The sequence below is a fragment of the Pteropus medius genome, unplaced genomic scaffold (genome assembly GCF_902729225.1).
Source record: "Pteropus medius unplaced genomic scaffold, Ma_sr-lr_union100, whole genome shotgun sequence".
In the NCBI taxonomy this organism is placed as follows: Eukaryota; Metazoa; Chordata; class Mammalia; order Chiroptera; family Pteropodidae; genus Pteropus; species Pteropus medius.
The window spans coordinates 3,441,826-3,463,155 of NW_024342474.1; the positions used below are offsets into that span (position 1 = coordinate 3,441,826).

The 21,330-nt window shown below is 31.8% G+C and overlaps 2 pseudogenes; both read right to left on the minus strand.

Annotated features, from left to right (window-relative positions):
• Window positions 1–13,108: 13,108 nt before the first annotated feature.
• On the minus strand, window positions 13,109–13,914 carry LOC120604857 (V-type proton ATPase subunit E 1-like; annotated as a pseudogene).
• Window positions 13,915–17,811: 3,897 nt separating this feature from the next.
• On the minus strand, window positions 17,812–17,930 carry LOC120605190 (uncharacterized; annotated as a pseudogene).
• Window positions 17,931–21,330: the final 3,400 nt, after the last annotated feature.

A 21,330-nucleotide genomic window follows, 5' to 3' on the forward strand; every position in this document is an offset into this window, starting at 1 on the left:
ATTGAAAAAGACTGTGAAACCAGAAGCACAAATATTGTTGCCCTGAAGTTTGTGTGATAAATGGCAAAATGGAGTCAATGGCAGGGCTATTCTGCTCCAGCTCTGCATTCAAGTCTCAGCCCATCATAGAATAGTACCCCATGCTGACATTCAGAGTGGATACATCAGGCTGTCCTCCCATGGCTTGTTCAAACAAGAAGTACTGTGAGAGGTAATGAGTCTATCCAGTTAAAAGGCTAGAAGAAAATAATAAAGGTAGATTTGTTTCTGAGATCTTGTTCGATTTCTTTCTCTATTGTCGCAATGCCTTCCCTATGTCTGACAAATAAAGAAACACAAGACATTATGAGAGGAGTGAATTTGGAGTGAGCTTTGAAATATAGGTAAGCATATGTCCTAAAAAGGGGAAAGAGTAGCCTAGGTAAAAAGAAACTTAAAAGATTATAACTAAAAGTAATGTATAGACTTTATGTTGATTCTTAATTTAAACTCCAGAAGGGACATGTTAGAAATAATTTGGGATATTTTAATATAAACTGGATATTGAATCTTGTTCATCAGAGTTTTGTAATTTTCCTCATATATATCTTATATACATTTTGTTAGATTTATACCTGAATATCTCTTTTTTAAAGGTATTAATGTAAATGGTATTGTGTTTTTAATTTAAAATTTAACTTATTCATTTCTGGCAAATAGAAAAGTTATTTACTTTTATATATTAACATTTTATCCTACAATTTGCTAAAATCACAATAGTTTTAGAATTTTTTTTTGTCAATTCTTTTAGATTTTCTAAAGAAACAACCAAGTCATCTACAAACAAAGCTAGTTTTTTTTTTCTTCATTCCCAAACAATATACATTTTATTTCCTTTTCTTAACTTATTTCATTAGCCACGACTTCAGTATAATGTTGAAGATATAGTGAGAGAGGACCTCCTCCTTGGTTTGTTCCTAGTCTTAGTAGGAAGGCTTCAAGTTTCTCACAATTAAATATGATGTTAACTGTAGGCTTTTTTAAGTGTTCTTTATCAAATTTAAGGAAGTTCTCTAAGTTTACTGAGAGTTTTTACCATGGATAATTTTTGGATTTTGCCAAGTAATTTTTCTACATCTATTGATATAATCATATAATTTTCTTCTTTTGCCCGTTGACATGATGGGTTATATTAATTGATTCTCGAATGTTGAACCAGCCTCGTGTACCTGGGATAAATCCCACTTCTTCATGGTGTATAATTATTTTTAAACAATTTTGGATTTGATTTGATAATATTTTTTGAGCATTTTTACATCTGTGTTCAAGAGAGATATTGGTCTCTAGTTTTTATTCTTGTAATGTCTTTATCTGGTTTGATATTAGGTTAATAATGGCTTTATAGACTGAGTTAGGAAGTGTTTCTTCTGCTTCTTTCCTCTAGAAGAGACTATAGAGAATTGGTCCAATTTCACCTTAAATGTTTAATAAATTCACCATTAAATCCATCTGAGTCTAGTGCTTTCTGTTATGTAAGGTTATTAATTAATAATTTGAGTTTTGATAGATATAGGCCTATTAAGGTTATATATTTCTTTTTGTGTGAATTTTGGCATATTGTGTCCTTCAAGGAATTGATCTCTTTATTCAAGTTTCTGAGCATAAAGTTGTTCATAGTATTCCTTTCCTATCCTTTTGATGTCCATAGTATCTGTAGTGATGTCTTCTTTTTCATTTCAGATATTAGCAATTTGTGTCCTCTTTTTTTTTTTTCTTTTCCCCTTTGGGTAGCCTGGCCAGAGGATTATCAATTTTATTGATCTTTTTTCAAAGAAGCAGTTTTTGAATTTGAATATCTTCTCTATTGACTTTCTTTTTTTTCAATTTCATTGATCTCTGCTCTAATTCTTTTTTTTTCCTGCTAAGCTTGGATTTAATTTGCTCTTCTTTTAATAGTTTCTTAAGATAGAAACAAGTTATTGATTTTAGACTTTTTACTTTTCTAATGTATGTACTCAATGCTAGAAACTTCTCTCTAAGCACTGCTTTCACTGAAACCCACAAATTCTGATAACTGTATTTTCATTTTCATTTAGTTCAAAAATTTTTTAAATTTCTCTTGAAAATTCTTCTTTGGTCTCTGTGTTATTTTAAAATGTGTTGTTTAATCTCTTTGTGTTTAGGGATTTTTCCAGTTATCTTTCTGTTATCGATTTCTAGTTTAGTTCTAGTTTAGTTCTAGTTCCGAGAGCAGACATTGTATGAATTCTAGTCTTTTAAATTTGTCAAGGTTTGTTTTATGGCCCAGAATGTGATCTATCTTGGTGAATGTTCCATGTCAGCTTGAGAAGAAGAACTCTGCTGTCATTGGATGAAGTAGTCTATAGATGTCAGTAATATCCAGTCAATTGATTATGCTGTTGAATCACTATGTCCTTATTGATTTTCTGAATCTGTTTATTTCTGAGAGAGGAATATTGAAGTCTTAATGTATATTAATGGATTCATCTATTTCTTCGTGCAGTTCTATCTGTTTTTGCCTTACATATTTTGACACCATCGTTAGATTCATAGATGTTAAGTATTGAAAGTCTTAGAAAATTGGTTCTTTGATTACTGCATTTCATTGTCCCTGATAAATTTCAATGCTTTAAACTTGTATTTTCTGAAATTAATATGACTATTCCTGCTTCTTTTGATTAGTGTTAGCATGGTGTATTTTTCTCCATTCAGTTAATTTTAATATTTATGTGTGTTTTTACTTAAAGTGAGATTCTTATAGACAACTTATAGTTGTATCATGGTTTTTGGTCTACCCTGACAATCTGTCTTTTAACTGATACATGTAGACTTTGTTATTTAATGTGATTATTGATAGAGTTGCATTAATATCTAAAATATGTGTTGCTTTTTTCTATTTGTTACCTTGTTCTTGGTTCCTATTTTGTCTTCCACTCTTCTGCCTTTTGTAATTTTAATTGAGCATTTTTTATTCTATTTTCTCTCCTTTTTAGCATCAATTATACTTTTTAAAAAAAAAATTTTAGTGGTTTTCCTAGAATGAACTGCATATTTGATGATTCCAAAGATTTGTTGTTGTTATGTGGTTTAGTTATAAATGCCTATTTAGAAAAACACAAACTGAAGTATATAAAAGTGAAATTATATAAGGTCTGAGATTTCTCTTAAAATTTTAATAAGTAAACTTAATGACAATAAATAGAGCAAGAAAAATGTTGATAATTTTTGAACATTTGATGTTTGGGAGATTTAATTATACTCCTTTATCCAATATGGTGTGTTTGAACTTTTTTTTCATAAAAAAATTCTATAATTTGTAATTCTAAAAATCTTTCAGATTCAAAAGTACTCTATAAATTGTCACGAATCTACAGATAATTTTTCCATCATTGAATTATTGATAATTTAAATTTCATTAGTAAAAAAATCTTTAAGTATACAATGGTCTAGAAATGCAACCAGTGCAACAGTATGTTATTTCCGGGAGAGTTACTGATCTGCATCCTTCTTCTCTGGTTGCCCATTATCCTCACGTTTGGCTGTTATCTTCACTGCCATTGCCTGAGGATTGAGCTAGACAACACAGGACTATGATTGAATGATGTTTTTTAAACTGATCTGAAATTGTAAAAAAGTTTAAGTTTTAAGCTGTCATCTCTAGTTTAAGAATAAAGCAAGTTTTCTTTTGTTGCTACAAATGAATGGCAGAAATGTTTAAATCCAAGTGAAAACTTCTAAGAACTTAACAAAAAGTTAGAATCTCTTGTGCTTGCTATAATCATCACTTTATTTTCATTTCTCTGAAGAAGCAGAATATGAATTGAACAAAGATTTATGCCATTTAATGTCACAGTTGATTACCAACAGAAATTGGAAGAATGCAATTTTTATGGCCTTATGTAAAAGTAAGCTATAATTCAGGATGAAATGGAGATTGGCTAGACAGGCAGATTTAATTTTTAAGAATATATGTTATTTTGTGGGAAATATTATATAAATTAAGAGAGTCAAACCTCTAAATTATTTGTTTTAAATAATTCATCTGACCTGGTACTACTCATATATGTTTCTTAAATAGAACTTCAGTAAGTGAACTTTCCTTATAATATTTCAAATTTTTGTCTTTTATTACTAGTACACTCAAATTATTAAAAATTGCATAGAATACTGAAGTCTTATTTATGTAATTAATTTAGTAAATTAAGCAGTTATTATCTGACATTTGTTTTTCAAATTCTATAATGTCTAAGAAGTCGATATTAAATGTTTGGTGAACCCCTAAAAATTATACCTATTCATTAATGATGGATATATATAGGCATATTGCTTTATCTTTCACAGAAAAAATAGACTTCCTAAAATAATTATTCCTATGATGTTAAATAGTAAGAACATGGTTCTGAGAGACGCAATCAGGAGAAAAATTAATCATTAAACAAGAATGAGTATATTCCCTGTCTTTTTCTCCTTTACCACCTCCAAATCATATGAGATTTTTTCATAAATGAGTTTATCCACTTATTTACTTCATAAATATTTTGGATGTTAACTATGTTCCAGGCACAGTGCTTAGTGCCACAGATAAACTTGATTTACAAGATCTTCACTGTCCTCAGAGTTTACAGATTACCAGGAAAGACAGTTATTGAATTATTCGACATCCTCTAAACATATTATACAATTCTATGTTTCTATATATTTGGACATGTTAATCCTTCTGCTTTACATATTATACCATATTTAGATCACCTAATGAACTATTCTTTATACTTGAGGTCAAGTTCTATGATAATTAGATGTTCAACATTCTTTTTCTAAAGCTGTCTGTGAATTTAACTAATTCAGTGATATTATTAAATATATTTAGAAATGACATGCCATCCCTCTGAGAAGTTTTAAAATACTATGTTACTTAAATTTGCATGACAGAAGTATCATGGGAAATAAGTTCACTGCCCTTATCCACAATAAAAACAGATCATTTTAATGTTATATTATACTTCTCATGTTATTAAATCAGCATATGTTTATTTAATTGGAAAATGAAGAAACTACAAAACTAAAATGCTCAGCTCCACATATAGAGACACACCTGCAGAGACTTATCTAAACAGAGATCTATTTTTCTTATGTATCAGGAAGCCTTAGACATAAATGAGACCAGAGTTATTAGAGATACTTCTCTGATACAATCAGTTTCCAAGGGCAGTTTCATCTTTCTTTTCCAGTATCCTTACTCTGTTGCTCATTGCCTATGCTTAAAAGATGATTTCTATATCTATTCTTCCAAAAATAAAGGGCAAAAGAAAAGTATCAGTTTGATACTTTTTTTTTTTAGGGTATCGACAGATTTTTAGAAGTGCTACCCAATAGAATAACACTTATGTATAATTGGTCAGATATGGGTCAATTATACACATTTGACTGCCTGGGTATCAAGAGGGTTGAATGATCTTTGCATGGTGCATTATTATCCTGAAAACTTTCCAAGTTCAATTAAAAAGAAAAAAATAAAAATATGTGTGCAGTAGGTACCTTGAATTATCTATCACACATAGTCCTGCAAAGTAAATATACTAATTTCAATATTTCTTTGTATATAAATTTCAAAATGATTTCAGCACATGTATGCACTTTCTTAATATTTGTTTCTGAATGTATATTTGATCTATATATCGTATTGTCCTCTAAACAACCTTTAGCTCAGTTGGTAAAATAAGTTCAGTGGCTTGACAGAATTAGACTCAATAATATTTATTGAAGTTAATTAAATAGTTGAGTAACATTTTTAATAATTTTCCAGAATGGCCAAAATATTTCATTGAAATTCAAATATTGGCAAATAAGGTAGAACACTAAAACTAGAAATTCTTCAAGTTAACTGTTGTTTCAAACAGCATTTGGTCTGTTGCATTTACAGACCAAAACATAATCTTCATAAAATGAAAAATCCTAAGAAAAACACACACTTATCTAGTGTAGTCCCCTCTTTTCTCAGGTGGAAAACTAAACCCAGGGAAATAAAATAACTTTTCTGAATGATATTCTGGTTAATGACAGGTGAAATGTAGAAATGCTCCGTTATCTACCTTCCCTCTTCCCCTCTTTCCCTCTGGTGACCACTAAAATATTGTCTGTGTCTATGAGTTTTTGTTTGTTTGTCTTGTTTGTTTGTTGCTTTTAGTTTTATATTCCACATATGAGTCAAATCATATAGTTTTCAATCCTTCCCATTTCACTTATTTCACTTAGCATGATGGAAGGAGATTTAACTGTGGGTGGTGAACACACAATGCAATATACAGATGATGTATTATTGAATTGTGCAGTTGAAACCTATATAATTTTATTAACCAATGTCATCTCCATAAGTTAAAAAAAGAATATTAAAAAAAGAAACATTCTGGGTCTTGTTTTAAAGTACATACATATAAATATAAAAGAAGATATCATTGTCTTACTTATAATGCTTCACACGTAAATAGACATGGTATTCAAGCAAATATTTTTTTTTAATTATTGAAGGTGGCACTCTTTTATGTGTTTCAGTTTTTTTCTATAACAAATATATAAATAGCTTAATAAAACAGAAAAAGAAGCAATATTCAGAAATTCAAGAATATTTTATTCTGTATTGATACAGGGTAGATCAAAAGGAGATTTCTAAAAATATTGTAACATCTACAAAAACTTAAGAGAATCTAATATTACATTACCATCTTAACCCCTTGGGGAAATTGTTGCTATAATTTGATTGTCATGGAAAGAATAATACGACAGCATTTTTATTTTCTTTTTCAGAAATCATTGGTAAATATTAGGCTCAAGCAAGACTCTCTGTTGGCAAATGTATCTTTATAACGAATGTAACTTAGCATTTAAATGTTATGTATAGACTTGCAATTTAAGATAGAAGACTTAGCACAATCATTTACATCTCATTATTCCTTAACTGCACACCCAATGCCCCATAAAAATAATATAAATAGAAAAAGACTAAAGAATAACACCAAAAAGAATAAAAGGAGTCTTCATAAGTGGATGAGAGTGTTAAATATTTCTGTAGCTGGACTCTGGAGAATGTTATTGGAAGAAGCAGAGAGAAATGTCAGTATGTTATGAATGCAGATTGCCTGGCTAGACACAGTAAGACTCTAGGCTTCTCTTTGGCGACTTGTTATAGGGTCAAGGTGTGAAGGGGAGCTAAAAACGGGGAATTGATTAGAGTTTAATAAAGAAAACAGCTCCATCTTTTTTGTACACTGGGTAAGTGAAAAATATCATGCAGTCTACAATTCAGCCCCAGGATAAAAAAATGGTAGAAGTAGTCTCTGAAGAATTGTGTAAACCTGTGAAGATTTGCTGTTCTTTTCATTGCAGCAATCAAGAAATCATAGCAATAAACAGCAAACCTAATTCACGATAAATTGTAGAAAATGCCTCTCTCATATGTCAAGTTAATGACTAGTAAGCTTCATGGCAAATAGCCATGTATTACACATTTAGCAGAGAAGATTCGAAATAGGAACAGAGTAAAAATGAAAGACTGAAAAAAGAAAATAAATAAAAAATTAAATCACTCAAAAATCAGAGATAATTCAGGGAACAGAAAAGAACTTAAAAACAAAATCTATATTTGTTTTTCAAAATTTTTCAAAAAGATATTTCTATTGATTTACAGAAATAATAATACAATGATACGAAAAAATGAGGGGAAGAAGAGAATATTCTTAGAAATTAAAAATATGGTTACCAAATTGAAAAAAAAAGGATATGAATATTTGAATATTATGGTAACATTCCTAGAAATATAGCACTATGATAAAGATATAGTAAACCTCAGAGAAAAAATTTAAAAGCTATAAATTATCAATACAGGTGAGCCGATAGTCACGTATTAAGAGTCTCACGATGAATGAAAAGATAAAATGGGATAAAGTTGACAAAGAAATAATGGAAAGAAAATGCCTACTGCCTTAAAGAGATGAACTTTCAAAATGAGTGTCTACCCAGGGTAGATGAAGATAAATTTTAAATTTGTCACCTAGACATACACTAGTAAAATCTCAAAGTAACAAGCGAAGAAAGGTAAAAGAATATCAAAGACTCCAGCCTGGAAAAGATGGTATAGATCTTTTTCCTAACCCTCCCTGCTAAGGACAATGACATAATCTCTGGAAAAGGCACAGAAGATAACCAAAGGAGAATTCTGAAAGGTGGTAAGAAGGTGAAGTGGTTCGGGACCTCAGAACTGGAGAAACAGCACTGCACCAGGGAGTCTAGTTTCCTCCCACTCAACAGAAGAGGACCACCCAGACCTGATGTTTCCTGACAACTCCTCGCCCCAGCATATCTCTTTTCCCACTAAGAGATATCAGGGCAGGTAGCCACTGTTAGAAGGGGAGATTCACTGCAGTAGTAGATCCACTACTGACCAGGAAGCTTCTTTGTTCTCTTAGAGTCTCTTTTTCTGCCTGGAGCCACCAGAACAGATAATGGTGGGAGCAGGGTGGGGGAGGGGGAGAAGCATGAATGGTGAAAGAATTCCACCACATTTGTCCCTTGCTGAGAGACATATGGTAGCCTGACCTGGGGTAAATCCTTCTAGTCTCTCGGGCATCACCAGGAAGGACAGGTGAAAGCATCAGTAGTACCAGATAAATGAAGCAGTTAAAAAAATGTAAAGGCCATAAAAACTGTCATTGGCACCACAGCCTATAGAGATAGTCTAAGACTTCAAGAGAGACAATTTTACTTTTCCAATTTGGATGCCTTTGATTTCTTTTTTCTTACCTGGTTTATCTGGGTAGGATTTTCAATACTATACTGAGTAGAAGTGGCAGGTGGGCATCCTCTTCTTGTTTCTAATATTAGAGAAAAAGCTTTTATTTTTTCATCGAGAATGATTTAGCTGTGGATTTCTCGTATAAGACCTTTATCATGTTGAAATATGTTCCTCCCAATTTGTTGGGAAATTTTATCACGAAACAATATTGAATTTTGTGAAATTATTTTTCTGCGTCTATTGAGATGAGCATATAATTTTATCCTTCATTCTGTTAATGTGGTGTATTACATTTATTGATTTGTGTACTTTGAACCTTGCATATCAGGAATAAATCCCGCTTAATCATGAGATATAATCCTTCTTATTTTTTGTTGAATTCAGTTTGCTGGTATTTTGTGGAGGATTTTTGTATCTATGTTGATCAAATGGCCTGTAATTTTTTTTTTTCCTCTTAGTATCTCTATTGGTATCAGGGTAATGCTAACCTTATAAAATAAATTTGGAAGTGTTCCCTCCTTAATTTTTGGAGAGGTATGAGAAGGATTAGAAGCAGAAGGAAAGAAATAATGAGGAGCAGAAATTAATAAAATGGAGAACATTAAAATAATAGATAAAATCATTAAAATAAAGGTTGATTTTTTAAAGAAATCAGTGAAATTGATAAAGCTTTTGCAAGACAAAAAAAAAAGGATAAGACACAAATTACCAATATTAGGAATGAAATGAGGGCTATCTCTATCGAGAATCTGAAGTCACTAAAAAGATGACAAGGAAATAATGAAAATAGCTCTAGATATATAAATTTGAAAACATGGGTAAAATTGACCAATTCCTGAAAAAAACTACCATGACTCAACTAATATTAAATAAATAATTTGGATTACCTTAAGCAAATTAAATTCATATTTTAAAAACTCTTCCTTCTCCCCAAACAAGACTAATTCCTCAAACAACACAAACTACCAAACCTCAAGCAAGACTAATTAAAGAAGTGAGCAGCCTATATTCATCAAAGACATTGAATTTGTAATTTGAATTTGGTATCACTGGAGAATTCAACCAAACTTTAAAAGAATTAACATCAATATAATACAATATTTAAAAAAATAGAAAACTAGAAACACTTCCCAAGTCACTTTATGAGACATTATTATCCTGATATCAAAACCAGACCTAGACAACACACACACACACACACACACACACACACACACACACACACACACACACCCCTAATAACTCTCATGAACTTAGACTTAAAATCTCTCAACAGGATATTAGTAAATAGAACCCAATCATATATAAAAAATAGTTACAGAAACGGCCAAGTGAGATTTACACCAGGGTATGCAAGGCTGGTTCAATATATGAAAATCAATTGGTGTAGTCCACTGTATCAACAAGCTAAGGGAGAAAAATCATACCATTTGCAACAGACAAAATAATGCCTCCTCCCTCAAAGATATCCCTGTCCTAATACCCAGACTTGTGAATATCTTAACTTATATGACAAAAGGAACTTTGAAGATGTAATTAAGTTAAGGATTTTGGATGAGAAGATTATCCTAAATTATTAGGTAGTCCAATATAATCACATGAGATTTTATGAGATGAGACAAGAAGGTCTGAGTTTGAGAAGAGATGTGATAATGGAAACGAAGGTGAGAGAAGCAGAGAGAAAGAATGAGAGAGAAGAGAAAGAGAGACAGAAACAGAGACATAGGCAGAGATTTGAAGATGCTATGCTGCTGATTGAGGACAGAGGAAGAGACCATGAGCTAAGAAATACAGGAAGCCTCTAGAAGCTGGAAATGCAAGGCAATAGTTTCTTTCTTAGAGTCTCTAGAATGAACACAGCCCTGCAAACACATTGTTTTAGAATCTCTGAGCTTTAGAACTGTAAGAATAAATTTGTAATGTTTCAAGCAAACAAGTTTATGTATATGTTACAGGAAAAACTTGACAAAATTTTGTACCCATCCATAATAAAAATTTTGTACCCATCCATAATAAAAAGCCACTTAGGAATACAGGGAAATTAACTCAACTTGAAAGAAAGCATCAACAACGATTCTACATTATTTTCACACTTAGTGGTGAAGGACGGATGGTTTTCCCTGCAAATTATGAATACGGCAAAAATGTCTGCTTTCATCAAATTTTTCAACATAGTACTGGAAGTTCTAGTAATAACAATAAATAAAAAGATGGCATAAAGATTTAAATTAAGAAATAAGTCTTTCTCCATTTGTGGATAACACGATTGTCTACATAGAAAATCCTAAGGAGTCTACAAATAATTCCTAGCACTAAGAAGTCAGTTTAACAAGGCTGCAGGAGACAACATAAACACACAAATATAAACTGCATTTCTATATACTAACAATAAATATGTGGAAACAGAAATTGAAAACACTACCATTTACAATCACTCCAGAGAAAAATTAAATACTTAGATATGTACTTAACAAAATGTGTACAAGACACATATGCAGAAAATTACCAAATGCTGATGAAAGAAATCAAAGAGGACCTAAGCGAATGGAGGGATAAAGAGTGTTTATGAACTGGAATACTCAGCACACTAAAGATGTCGATTCTCCCCTAATGGACATAAGAGTTACACAAACTGACCAAGTGAGATTAACAGGTTTAATGCAACTCCTTTCCAAATCCTAGCAAGATTTTTTGTACATATAGACAATTTTATTCTAAAATTTAAGTGGAAAGGCACAGGCTTAAGGATAGCTAAAAGCAAGCATTACTTTAAACAATATTAAGGCTTAATATATAACTGTAGTAATTAAGGCAGTATATTATCGGTGGATGGATGATCACATAGATCATTGGAACAGAAATAGACCCACATAATACATCCAACTGATTTTTGACAAAGGTAGAAAACAATCATTTGAGGAAAGATAACCTTTTCAACAAATGATTCTTGAACAACTGAATATCCATAAGCAAAAGGCTAAACCGCAACTAAAACCTTATACCTTATTTAAAAAGCATCTCAAAATGGAACACAGATTTAACCATAAAATATAAAATATAGATCTTTAAAAAAATAGAAAATCTTTGTGGTCTGGTGGTTGGCAAAGAGTTCTTAGATTTTACAACAAAAGTATAAACTATACAAGAAAAACGATTAAAATTTGGACCTTCTCAAATTTTTTTTTTAATTTGCATTGTGAATACCCCTGTGAAAAGAGTGAAAAGGAAAACCACAGAATGGAAAAATATTTTTTCAAGACATGAATCTGACAGAGCACTAGTATCTAGAATACATAAAAATCCCAGAACTCAACATTAAAAAATCCTATATGAAGATGGACAAAAGAAATGAACATAACTTATTGGATGCATCTTAAGACTATTGTGTTAAGTGAAATAAGTCAGACAGAAAAAGTTGAGAATATATGATTTGACTCGTATATGGGATACAAAACTGAAAGCAACAAACAAACAAGACAAACAAACAAAGACTCATGGACACAGACAGCAGTTTAGTAGTTACCAGGGAGAAAGGGGTCTGGGGCTTTCCAAAGAGGGGGCAGGTGGATAAGGGTAAAGGGAGTCAAATATATGGTAATGGAAGGAAATTTAACTTGGGGTGGTGAATACACAACGTAACATACATATGACATATTACTGTATTATACATTAAAAACCTATGTAATTTTATTAACCAATGTCACCCAAAAAAATTTAATTAAAAATTGCCTATCTGAAGCAACTAAAAAAAAACCAGGAAAAAATAGCATGTGAAAAGATGTTCCCAATCATTAGTTCATTTTGGAAATGCAAATAAAAATCATGATGAGACATCACATATCTAGTGGGATGGTTAAAGTAAAGAAAGGACACCACCAAATGCCAGTGAGGTTGTGAACACTGGATTGCTCATACGTTGCTGGTGGAAATGCAAGACAGTAAATATAGCAACAAGAGAGAGAGAGAGCGAGCATGTGAGCATCATGGCTTAGATTTTAAATTGCATTTACAGATAAGGAACACTTATAAGCCCAAATAGGTAACAGTGAAGCTACTACTGCTGCAAGAAATGCATACCTCACATGCACGCATTTTAAGCATAAAGAACAAAGAACACCATATATATCACCCTCTAGACTAGATAACTAGAACCAAAGGAAGAGCAGAAGACAGAGTGAAGTTCGTGCAAACACCACCTGATTTCCTCACCTTCAGGCTGCAGAACCAACTGAAAGTTATATTACTTTTAGAAAAGCTAGAAGTAGGTTTCCTGATCATAGTAAGTGAAACTTTCTCCCATTGTTAACAATTAGGCTAAAGGCATTAGCTACAGAAGGATATCCACTGATAAGTACAGAATATTAAAACAGCACAGAAGAAGCTAGATAATCTCGTTTCTTCAAATATCAGAAACTTCCACATCATAGCAGTACACGAACTCCACCCCCCAAAGGCTGAGTCCAAAAACTTCCTGTTGGCATTTGCACCAAATAAGACTCCCCATACTTCTGGCTCCATCTGCTGGCTATCAGATTCAGCCGGCTCTCTAGGTATGAGAAACCTTTATTCTATGATCCCCATTAAATATCTCAACTCTACCAGCTATTTCCTCAGAAAGGTAAGCCTCCCGATCAATTTGGACAGCAACATCTCTTTTGGTGGTGATTTTGTACATAGGGATTTTTTTTTTTTTGCACTGCAGCCTTTACCACAGGGAAATCCTGTTTTCAGCAATAAACAATCATCGGGGTCTCCAAAACTGGTACAAATCCTGAAGGACCTGTCCACCCAATAGCACTTGATACCTGGTTGTATCTATTACCACCTTGCCGTCTCTGTTTTGCTGCATTTAGTAGATCTGTAATAGGGTCATCTCTCACTCTGAGAACTTTGAGCCTTGCTTGATTCAAATTGGGCATCTAAATTTTCTTCTGCTGTTCTGTCTGCTCCTCTTCCTTCTCATAGTATTCCATAATCTTCAGTTTCTGGATTTGCACAAGATGATTTTTTTTCAATGTTGAACTCTTGGGCTTTTGTGTCTATTTCTTCTGCTTTTACATTGGCTCCTGTTCAATAAAAGCCATTATATGTTTAGTCTGCTTTTCCGTGTCATCATTACTGAGTGCCATGGCAAAAGAGATGCTAGGCTGGTGGGCAGCTAGCTCAAGTTTAGGACTGAAGAAGATGGTAGAAAGAAAAAGAAAATGCAGTAGAGCAACTCTTAAACACAGTTTGATAAATATGAAAAATTAAACATGCAGCCTACTGTATGACTTTGCACTTGCATCCAGAGGTATTTATCCCAGAGAAATAAAAACTGATGCACACACAAAAATCCTGTTTGCAAATGTTAAAAGCAGCTTTATTTGTAATAGTGGGAAAGGAATCAGTCCCAATAGCCTTCAGCAAGTGAATAGCACTTTGGAATGCTATTCAGCTATTATAAAGGAACAACCTACTGATACATAAACAACTTGATAAATCTTCAGGGAATTATGCTTAATGAAAAAGTCAATCCTAAGAGGTTATATATTGTATAATTCTATTTACATAACATTTTTGAAATGATAAAATTTTAGAAATGGGGTACAGATTAGTAGTGTCCAGAAATTGGGTAGGGGAGGAGTAGGAGATATGAGAAAGTTGGTTATGGTTATAAAATCACAATGGAATTTTATACTTGTGGCATTGGGACTATTCAGTATCTTGACTGTGGTGGTAGAAGCAGGAACCTACACAGGTGATACAGTTGGATAAAATTTAAAGCATCCATACACACACACACACACACACACATACACACAGGAGTATATGTAAAACTGAAGAAATTTGAATATGACTGGTGGATTGTATCAATACTCATATTCTGGCTGTAATATTTTGGCATAGTTTTGCAAAATGTTACAACTGGGGAAACTAAGTAAAATGTAAAAAGAGTTTCTCTGCATTATTTCTTACACTCTCATGTAACTCTCTATTTCAATAAAAGTTATAGAATTCTAGAACCTCTAAAAAAAAGACCAATAGAACAAAAAAAATCGCTCAAATCTCTCAGACTAAATAACTTTTTAATAAAATTATCTATTTACTTATTTTATCCCCACCCAAAGAACAATTAAGCATGAAGTCAAAGCAGATATATCTTAAGACATGCAAGAACACACAGATTTTCTTTCTTGAATCACTTTCAGAGGAAGATAGTTGACAATAAATCACAATAAAACAATGCCCTCTCTCAAAAAAAAAAGAGGAAGATTCAGATTCCAGTAAACCTGAAGACACTCGAATGAAGAATTTTGAAGCATGTCAAGAAAGCAATTAGTCCAGATGAAATCTTGAGAGGTCCAGAAGAGATATTTCAGAAAAAAATAAATGAACCTCATGCAACGAAAAATATAATCTTAAGAGTAGATAAACGTGAGTTGAATAAAAAGTTACATTTCTTGCGTTTTTTGGGAGGGGGATAAGCATTAAGGAATGAAAGTTTTTCAATAATTTCAGGAAAACGAAAAACCTTGGTTCGCTTTTGAAGCAAACTAACAATTTGGCATTGTTTTAAAGAACTGAAGTGTACAGTAAGCTAATACATTTAACCTTGATGCTAGGGACATTATTCTATGTAGAGTTTTTCATTCATAATTAGTTCCTCATTATATGGCTACTGAGCTTTCTGAAATTGATAGGTCTTTGGCAGTATTAAAGACATCTTTAAGTTAAATTTTTAATCATATTCCCTATAAGCTGTATAATTTTAGTAATTGTGAGAAGAAAGATAACAAAAGTGTTGATTTCTTCCAAAGTTCTAATTAAGATAACTTTGATTATAGCTGAATTGAATTATTGAGTCTGTTTTATTAAATATAATTTCATTCACTGTAATCATTAACATTTCTTTAAATAAAAATATAATATATCAAACCCAGTAATAACCAGTGGGTCTAAATGGTTATCTGTTATTTCTACAAAATTTATTTCTTTCTTAGAGATGAATGGGAGTTTGCAAGTCACATAAATTGTGATTGTTTATGTAGATGACAATATGTTGGACATTTTAATGTGTTCAGGGAACTCTGAGCTTCGTATAACAGTCATATAATGAAAAAGCCAAGCCAAAATGAAGAAGGGAATGGTGGATGATAGAAATGAGCTATTAAAATAGAAGAACTCAGCTGGCAAAGAAGCAAATAGAAAACATTAAACTGACGAGCAATTTCTCAACCTTGGGAATAGGGTCAGGATGAAAAATGTTACTACAATAGAATCATCCCTTAACTATTACATTTGCAGTTTCTTGTAATGAGTGAGAAATCCTTATCAAGGAAAAGCAATTACTAAAAATTGCACCTTCTGGGAAGCAAATTTATAAGGTGATCACACTTAATCTCGAGATTAAAATAAAAAGATCACTAATGTGCTCACAAAACACTAACATTTTATTAGTTGCATGAAGCTGCGACAAGTCATTAATAACAATAGCAAGTGTTGAAAAGAATGTCAAGTTTCTTGTTAACCAGTCCATGTGGCTGTCAATTTTAGAGATTCATTCTATTGCCTGTACACCTTACCAAATAAAACCAGTAGGTAGGTTGTTTTTGTCACACCTCACACCACCTTGGCTTGAGAAAATGCACTGATATTTCTATTCAGCTCTGCCCTAATGCACCTGAATCCTTCCTGAAATATTAATCAACCACAGCCAGAATGAAAATCAATATAACTCTGAAACGTATCTCTGGCTACCAAAAATAAGTGTGAATAAAAGACGGCACACGGCATCTTAATGTTTTGGAGAATTGTGCTAGCATTGCAAAGTGCAAACGTTCTTTTTTCCCTTTGTAAACAGCAATAGATATGAATTTTATATGACATTTTCAATGCTAGGTGATGTATTTTCAAAACAATATTATTAAAGGCTGAGTCTCTGTCCTCTCCTGACTGTTATTTATGATTGCTGCTTTGTGACAAACACCAAACACAAATAAATAATGATGTGTCGTGTATCTGCTTTTTCCCCACAGTGTAAAAAACGAAAGTACACATTTTGCTATTTGCTCAGGATAGGGGTTTATTCATTTAAAATGATATTTCTTTCAAGAGGGTATATCAGGAGATAAAACTAAGCTAGGCAATAAATTCTGTTGTATGAACTAATTGACTGATTCAGCTGATAAAAAATAAACCAGGGCATGACAGATGGAAAGCTGTCCATTGCAACTGAGTAATGAAGCTAAGCCTGCTTCCTCTTCCTTCTCACTCTCTCTCTCTCTCACACACACATACAACACATGACTGCTGAATACAAAAAAGTATGGTGAAATTCCTGATTTTGTGATGATTTTAAATGTTTAATTGGCAGTTAATTTTAGTATTGTTTATTCATCCATGTTTAGTATTCTTTTTCAAATAAATATGTAGCATCCTTCAATAATGATAGATTCTGGCTTTACCATTGATATTTTTTAAAATAGTGATGATGTATATTCTAGTAAAAATTTGAAATATAAAAACATGATCTTTCTTATAGACCATTAAAATAGGGATTTAATAATCAGATTTTATTCACAATTTCAGTAAATTAAAAGCAAAATTTAGGTAAATAATATTTTATTTCATTACGGATTTAGTTGTATTGGATTTAATTGTGTTCTACATTACAACATTCTCACTAGAACATACATATTATAAGTCTCATTATACATCATTCTCACTGAGATAGACATTACACATCTGTCCCCAGTCCCTTAACATTTCTTGCCTTCTATTTCTTGGTGTTGTTTCTTATGCATTATCTCAATTGTCCATCACACTCAAAAATTAAGAGAATATATGTTGTTACCTACACTATTTTACAGATGAGGAAACAAAAGTTCAAAAAACTTAAATATATACACCAGACAGATAACTTCTCTTCAAATTATCCAAAGGTTTTTTTTGTTTGTTTGTTTTTTTAGGTAAGGCAACTCTTGATTGACCTCACAGATTGCAAGGACCTTGCCAGCTTAAAATCCTTATTTTTTTATTTTTTACGCCTACAGCACCTGCTCTTCCTAGGTGGTCTCCCATCCAAGTACTTACCAGGCCCAACCCTGCTTAGCTTCCGAGATCAGACGGAATCTGGCTTCTTCATGGTAGCATGGCCGTAGACCAAATTATCCAAGGTTTATTCAAAGTGGTTCACTCTGTACTGCTTAAACATTCACCTATTCACAATCTCAGGGAGGTCCTGCCTCCTCGGAATTTTAATAGATTTCCTCTTACTTTTTGTTATCTGCACATATACTTCATTTTCCTTTACTGATAGTCAGGGAGTTTGCATGTTTTCACCAAAAGGCTGAACATTATTGCATCAATAACTACTAAGCTGTAGAATTTTTGTTTGTTTTCCTCTGCATTACTTTCCTCTAGTTAAAGTTTTTGATAACAATTTGATTCTGATTCAACTTAGGATAATTTTAGTTTTTTCTCGTTACTTCCTAGGATTGTTACTTTTACCCTGTAAATTCATGGTCTTTTCTGTATTGGAAGTAATAAGACATTTTTCAGAGATTACCGTGCTCATGAATTTCACACAAATGCTGATCCCCTCAAGTGAGAGTAGTGGTTCACTCATACTGCCCCTGGCATTAACCTTAAGGTTCTGCAACTCTGGCATAGGAAGTTGACCTACGATCTTCATTCCTTATTCTCAGGATTCTATGCTTCTGTTCTATTTAAAAATAAACTGAGAAAACTGCTCCTTACTTTATATGCTTTTTAAAACTTATTCAGAATAAGATTGTGCACATAGAAACATTGTATTTAAACCACTCTAACTTTTACCATCTCTGCTAGATAGCAATGATTTAGTGGAATCTCGTCATTTAGCAACAGGAATCGTTGAAAGTGTTAAAAATTAGTAAAAAAGAAAAACAGGTAAAGTTAAACCTCTCATCCCTATCATTTATTCTCCACTGCTAAAGAAGATAATTGCTCAGCAAGTATTCAAAGCAATTCTCATACAGGAATCAAGGGTAGATATAAATCCTTAATAATAATAAGGTACAGACTGTATAAAAATGATATCAGAACAATTTTTATTGCTTTAGATGGATCTTGAAATTCTTTAGGAAGAGAAGAGTAAAAGATGACTTCTAATTCTTACAAGTGTGACATTTTGATAACTAAATCCTGCTTTTTAAATAATTGAGTGCAATACTTTCCAAGTTTCACATATATTCTTTGGGTCCATTTCTCAGAAAAAAAAAATGGCAATCTTCTGAACTTTTCACAGTTGTACCATTATCTTCGCTGGTCTTATCATGGAATGCTGATGTCTTTTTCAGACATTATTCACAAATTTACTGTTTTTTGTTTTGCAGGCACATCATGGTTACTCATGGCTATGCACAGGGTGGATATTAAAGATCTTTAGGAAATTTGCCTTAAAATTACTTGGGAGCCTCATGCAATGTTAATCATCTTTGCCCAGTCTTGAGCATTCTGAGATATTCTGGGGTTTTTAGACTCTCAGACAAACTTTATATTAAAGATATTGTTGATTTTTGTGTTACTTGTTATGAAGTACAAGAACTGTATCTGCCTGCCTAATATACCTGTACTATGTACCTGCCTAATATTGAAAAAGGGAACTATTAGATTTGGTGTTTCCTTCTCCAAATAAGTGTTGGTGATTTTTTTTCATCTCATGTGAACTGCATACTCAAAATGTCATAAACTTTCATTATTAGGCTAACTGGATATATCCTGATTATATATACCAGACTCTATCCTAAAAATCATATAAATGTATAATATGTACATGATTTATAAATTAATATATGTAATAAAGCTGGCACATAACAAATACTATGGTAGTCTTTTCTTAATGATATTTCACTTAATTCTTGCAATGTGACATAAGTGATTGTGCCCCAATTTTATAGATAAGTAATTGAGGTTTACAGGTTAATTAACTTCCATAAGTTACCATAATTAATAAATTATCTGTTCTGTGGTTTAAATTCACATTTCCGATTCCAAAGCAGGTACTAATTAAACTAGATTATTTTATCTTTTATTTAAGGAAAAGAAACATAATTCCAGCCATAGAACAATTAAAAATAATTATTCTCATCTAAATCTTTTTTTAAATAGAGAAATATCACACTTTTACAGAGATTTGATTTCTGCAAATAGTCCCACAGAACAAATCATGTGATTCTGAAAATACATAAAGAAAAAAATGTCTAGGAACAATTTTTATATTGTAAAGCTCCTCAACTAAAGCCTTGAATTCTACTCATATGACTTCATTTTGAGTGTATATTGATTTTTATGTAAAATATAACTCATAAGAAGCTTTGATATATATTGCACTAACCACCAACAGATTAAAGGCAGAAGAAAAGGTATAAAAGTTATTTGAAATAAGTATCATTCCTGTTGAATTTTCAATAATTGACACAAAGAACATGAGAATTAAAAAAAATAAAATTTCATAAATGTCTGGTACAAAATATGATGCTCCACATTAAAAATTCAGGCATTGAAACAAAAAATGTGAAATTGCTGTCCTCTACTTTTAAAAATCATTACATTTCTAATTCTTTTGATGAAGATCACAGTGAATTACCATTTTAAAAAGTATCAATCTTAGAACTAAGCTTTATTTTACTTGAAAAATTTCTTATACTCAGTATATTTTTCTTCAGCATTGCTATACCTATGAACACACACAAACTCTCATATAATTTTATATGTGAACAGTCTTCAACCACAGCCAGAACACAGGAATATAAAATCAGGATTGTGCAAGTAAATATAGCACGTTTAAATGGCTAGCAATGTCTAAAAAATGCACCTGCTTTACATTTCCTCTTATGGTGCATTAGCCAGATATGAGTGTTTAAAAAACCACTTCTAGACTAAATTAAAATGTCATTTAGCTTTTTATTTGTCATTATTTCTCAATATTATTGATTGCTAAAGTGTAAAATAATGAAGAGAACAGTAGAGTATATATTAGTGGCCAGCATTGCAATGTAATGCTAAAGAATGTTGTAAAATTCTAGTTCCCTGAAATAATAGGCAAATTACACATAAAGGCAGAAACATATTCAGCACACTCTTAATACAATGTATATTATTAAAATATAATGCACAAACCTCAATGTATTCATGTAGCTAAAATATAAATATACATAGTGTTTTAAGCAAAAGAGAGACAATGTTGAAAATTATAGTAAAAGAAAATGCATGCAGTTCATATATTTATGAATTTATCATAGAGTGTAAGAAATTTTATAGTTCTTTGGTCTTTCATAATTAAAATTATTTTATGTGTACCTATTATGTGCCAGGCACTAAAAGTAGTAGGCATAATGAGGCTACAATAGAGTCTCTGTTTTTGTTTGCAGATTCATTTGTTCATTGTTTTATTATTTGTTTCACCAAATATTTATCATATACCCATCATCTATGAAGAAGAGTTCTAGGACTTAAAGATACACTTTGGAAAAGATATACCAAATTATTGCCTTTACAGAGTTTAAACTCCAGATGAATAT